A 5,291-nucleotide genomic window follows, 5' to 3' on the forward strand; every position below is an offset into this window, starting at 1 on the left:
AAGTTCTATTTCTAAGTTGTTTGTAGCCTTCCCACAGGTACTGGTCTCTGTCCATTACTACAACCATGCTGCCCTTATCAGCTGGTTTGATTATGATATTTTTGTTTTGGCTCAGCTCTTTGAGCGCTTTATTTTCCTCAGGTAATAAGGTTGGGTTTTATTCTAATAGGTTGGAAATAGTTATGAAAATAATCAAGGTCTAATTTGGTTAATTCTAATATGTGGGGAGGCATTTTGGCGTCTGGTGGGACCCAGTTAGAACCCGTGGTGAAGGGTTGTTTTGTGTGGGTCCCCTCGTCTCCATAAAAGGTGATTAATTTAAGCCTTCTGTGGTAATTATGTATATCTAGTCTGGCCTGCAACCCGATATTTTTATTATTGCTACCTCTGGTGGGGATAAAGTTGAGCCCCCTGTTAAGCAGGGAGAGCTGTGGTCTGCTAAGTTGTGTATCTTTAGCTAACACCAGTACATTTTTAAACCCCTCCTGGCTGTCCAGGCTTACGGGGCTGTCTAGTTTACCTGACCCATCCAGTGTTCAAGCATGTGGGATGCCGTGCAGTGAGTCCAGTGGATCCGGTCCCTCTCAGTGTGGAAGTTTTTGGTGGGAAGGCGGGGGATGAAGTGGCAGTTCCTGACGATGTGGTCGTTGAGGGTGAGCAGGACCTGTTTCTCAGCTCGTGGAAGGTTGGCTGAGAAGTTCAGCTCAGGGACCAAGATGGTGGCATCCGGGAAGCGGGTTGCAGCTGCTCTCAAGGGCTCCTTGCAGCTGTTTCACAGCGGTGACCTGTGTTTTTTGGGATCTGCTGTTGATCCCAAAGGAGAGGATGACCGTGTCCACCTTGATGTTGCAGGAGGCCTTCTGCAGCAGGGCCTGTGCATGGCGGAAAGTGGCCCCTGGGAAGCTGTCCACCTGCAGATCCTGGTGTTGGAACGGGGGAAACCTGGCCACGTTGGAGTCCCCGATGATGAGGACTCTTTTCCTCACACACAGGCTCCAGTCCAGCAGTTTCCTGTTGGTGCTGAGGTGTTTGGTGGGTCTGCGTGTGGGGGTGTGTGGTGGTGGGGGATGCAGTGGTTGTAGGAGCTGCAGGGTGCTCTGGATGGTGTTCTGGAGTCGTGTGGATTCAGCAGGGGTCAAGGTGGAGGTGCTGGTGTCCCTCTGGGGTGTCATCGGGGGTCGTGGGGTCTCCGTCCGTCTGATGGGAGTGAGTTGGACCACGGGCTGATCCAGGAGGCTGATGGTACTGTAGGTGGGGCAGACCATGTCCTCCACGTCGAGCTGTATGAGGAGCTGGTCCTCTGTGATCACACAGGGGTTGCGTGGAGGGATGGGGAGAGGGGTTGTGGAGGCGGTCGTCGTGGAGGCAGCAGTGGTGGCGGGTCTCCGGCGTTGTCTCTGGGGCTGTGGTGGTGTATTTGCTGGGCTTGGAGGTGGGGGGTCTTTGAACTGGGGCGGAGGGGCTGTAGGGGAGGGAGGGGGAGGTGGAGGAGTTGGGTGAGGTGAGTGGGTGCTTCCCTCCTCTTTGTCCTCACCTCCTGCATCATGTGCGCCGTGGGGCTCCTCATGCAGGTCATCATCTTCCTCCTCTGAGCTGATCTCCTGCACCTCCTCATCGTCATCTTCATCACGTGCAGCGAGGAAGGGGGACCAGTCTCCTCCTCTCTGCTCCGTCATGGTTGCCACTGAGGTTGCTGTGGGTCGTGTGGTGGGAGGAGGAGGAGGGGGGGGAGGGGGGGGGCAGACGAAGGCAGGGGCTCTGGGGGGGTCTGTGTGTCAGCAGGCTGGGTGGGCGGGGCCGCGTGTACCTGAGCCTGTAGGGTGAGGGTCCGGGCTGCAGCAGGAGTGGGAACTGCAGCAGGAGTGGGAGCTGGAGCAGGGGTGGGGATCTCTGGTCTGGATGTGGTGGGTGCAGCTGGTGTGGGGTCCCTCTGGTTCTGGGCTGCTGGCTGCTGGAGTGTGAGGTTGGCGGTGAGGAAGGCCTCGGTCTGCTGGAGCGTCTCAGCTTTCAGTCTGCGGCCGAGGTTCCTTCTGGCCCATGTGCTGGCCACCTCAAAGGGTCCCCTCCAGTCCTGGTTGGGGAGCCTGGACAAGGTCCAGGACCAGGTCATTAAGGAGGGCCTCATAGTGCTGCTGCAGGATGGTCAGGGCGTTGTACTCCCAGTTTCTGGCGTTTCCCTCCAGCAGGAGCCTGGTCTCCTGTGTGGGGGAGGCTGGTTTGAGCAGGCTGACCAGATACTGGGTGGTTTTGGCGATGGTGGGAGGTGGATGAGGTCCAGACACGTTCTTGAGGTGGTGTGAAGCTCTGATGATGTTGTGGATGACTCTGACCTTTATTGTGAAGTCAGGGTCATCAGACTGGACTCTGACCTGGGGCTGGTTGTCCCTGCGTTGCTCCCAGCGCGGCCGCTGCAGGTGTCCTCCTCCCGCAGTGAAGTAGCGTCCTTGCTGCGGGCGTGCGTGGCGATCCAGGCGTCTCACGCGGTTCTCCCATTCATTGCGGGACCAGGCTGCATCAGAGCGTGTGTTGCGCGGTGCTGCGGGCTGATCCTGGAAGCGGTGGTGCGGGCGTCGGTGATCGGGACGTGGGGGCGGATAATCCCTGTCGTAGCGACGGTCCCCCCTGACGATGGCGGCGTAGGACGGTCCGTCAGGTCGCGGCTGTCGGTGCCGTCCGTACGGGTCCATCCTCCGTTCCTCTCGGCGTGGCGGGCGGGGTTGGGGGGCCCTGTACTCACGGCGGTCTCGGCGGTAGTTGACGCGCATCCAGCCGTCATCTTCCTCCCGGTTCCAGGCGCTGCGAGGCATTGTGTGCTGGTGGAGCCGCTTAGGCAGGCAGGACTCCACGGGATTTATTTATTATAAAAAAAACTCAAAAATGTTTTTATTTAAATATCTAGTGCGTCAGGTATGGCGCTATAAAAATATATTGATTAATAAAATTATACTTGCTGGTGTGGCAGAGAAAAAAATGAGGAAACTTTTTCTTCCAGCGACACTCGGTATTTATTAATACAAAAACAATACAAATAAAACTACAACGTTTCGGTCCTGAACGGGACCTTCTTCAGGCAGAAAATATATCCTAAAACCAGTGAGTGTCGCTCTCTGTCTAGCTGCGATCCTACCGTGCGGGGAGATGCGCTATGTGGGTAAACGGGATGTTGCCGCTTGAAATTTCAAACAGGCTCCACCCATTCCTGTCTCTGCCTCCCATTGGACCACAGGTAGTGCTCGAGAAAAGAGAGCGACACCCCTTGGTGACCCCAGGCACTGCATGTGTTTACATTTTGCTACTGGAGTGGACACGGTAAAAACTTTCCATAAAGCACACAATGCAGAATACATGGATCCATAAAAAAATGTAGCGACAATAAATCATAGCATAAAAAGGAAAACAAAGGCATTACAGAACAATCCAGAAATTGTAATAAACTCCAAGGATAACATCACTCGGGAATGCACTGGAACTGGAATGGGTCATGAAAATATTTTGATTATGCAAACTGAATGTTATTGAGAACAATATGTTTAATAAATTGTCCCTTTTTGCAGGGAGGATGGAGAAGAGAGGATCAAGGCCAGATCCTGAATGAAGGATGAGGAGGAGGAGAGAGGAAGAGAGGCCAGAGCAGGTGACCCGGAGAGGGCAAGAACTGGAGGCACTGGCCGGGTTAGAACATCAAGGTTTTGGACTCGGCCATCCCGAAGGGATGGCGGAGTCAATGCACACTCCATCACAGTACGCCCCATCCAGGGCCCGGGCAGCCCCCACATCCGCTCCCACTCCTCTGTAGAACATGGATATAAATAATATATATATATAATAGTAATGGTAGTGGTTAATGCCAATATATAATAATAATCATCATCATAATAATAGTTGGGGATATACATTAATAGTGATAGGTCCCCTTGTATAGGGTTTCTACTGGTTAGGGTTAGGTAAATGGCCAGGGCCAGGTATAAAAGTAAAATTATCAATTAATATTCCTCTTGGTTAGGGTTAGGTAAAAGGCCAGGGTCAGGTGTATAATATTGCAAATATATGTAAAATAAGGGTAGAGTAGACCAGATATTGTAGTAATATTAATAAGTATTTATTATAATTATTATACTATTATGAGGGATATGGTGAGAGGTACCATATATTAATTAAGGGTGGGCTGGCATCCTCTCATTAAGGCCCTGTGGATGGGTGGTTCCTAATTTATTAATCCACTCTCTTTCAGCACGCTTTCTCTGGGCTGCAGACCAGGATGGGTTGCACTCCAGCACTGAGGCCTGGACCGCGTCCCATCCGTGGAGAATAAAGTGCTGGACTACGTGGCGGTGAGTATTGTAGTGGTTTTTAATATTCTGTTTGTGACCCTGAAAACGCAGGTGGATTGTTCTTCCAGTTTCTCCCACATATTTAAGGTCACAGGTTTTGCAGGTTATAATGTAAACACAATTTTGGGAAGAGACCGTGGCCCGAGTGGGGATTTTGAATACTTTTTTATTTTGGAATCCTGGACATAGTTGATTTGTTTGAAGTAGTCCTTATTGGGGCCAGAATTGGGCTGCAGCAGTGACCTGATTTTTGCTCTCACCAGATAATCTTTCAGATTTTTGTTTTTCCTAAAAGCTCCAATTATTCTAAGGTCATGCTGTCTATTTTCCATAATTCTATTGAAGTTATTTTTAACTTTATTCACTAAGAGGACAGTAGAGGGCGAGTATGTGGTCACAAAAGGCAGAGCAGTGGAGACCTGAATGGGCTTGGACTGGAGGAATGTTTTAAAAGTTGACCGAAGAATGGTCCTTGAGTACCCTCTTGTGGCCAAAGCGGAGAATAAAATTTTGGAGGCTCTTTTAAAATCCTCTGTTTGGGTGCAGATTCTGTGGAATCTTAGCAGCTGGGATTTAACCAGACCCCTAAAGGTGTGTTTGGGGTGGTAGCTGCTTTTGTGTAGTAGGGCGTGTGTGTCTGTGTCCTTGAAATAAACTTTAATGTCCAATTGGTTGTGTGGTGTGAATTTGGGTCCTTTGAATGTGGTCGTGTCCAGGAAGTTGATTGAATTGTGGTCTGTTGTGGCTTTTAATTTAATGGAGGGGTTGTGGTTATTTAAAATTTCTAGAAATATGTTAAATTCTTGTTCCGAATGTGTCCAAATTCCCCAGATGTCGTCTAGGTACCTGTAATAGTGCAGGGGTCTTTTAGAGCATTTCTCCAGTGCCAGCGTCTCCCACTCAGCCATGAATATGTCCGCATAAGCTGGAGCAAATGTTTTGCCCATCGCGGTTCCCTTA

Source organism: Melanotaenia boesemani, chromosome 3, assembly GCF_017639745.1.
Source record: "Melanotaenia boesemani isolate fMelBoe1 chromosome 3, fMelBoe1.pri, whole genome shotgun sequence".
Lineage (NCBI taxonomy): Eukaryota > Metazoa > Chordata > Actinopteri > Atheriniformes > Melanotaeniidae > Melanotaenia > Melanotaenia boesemani.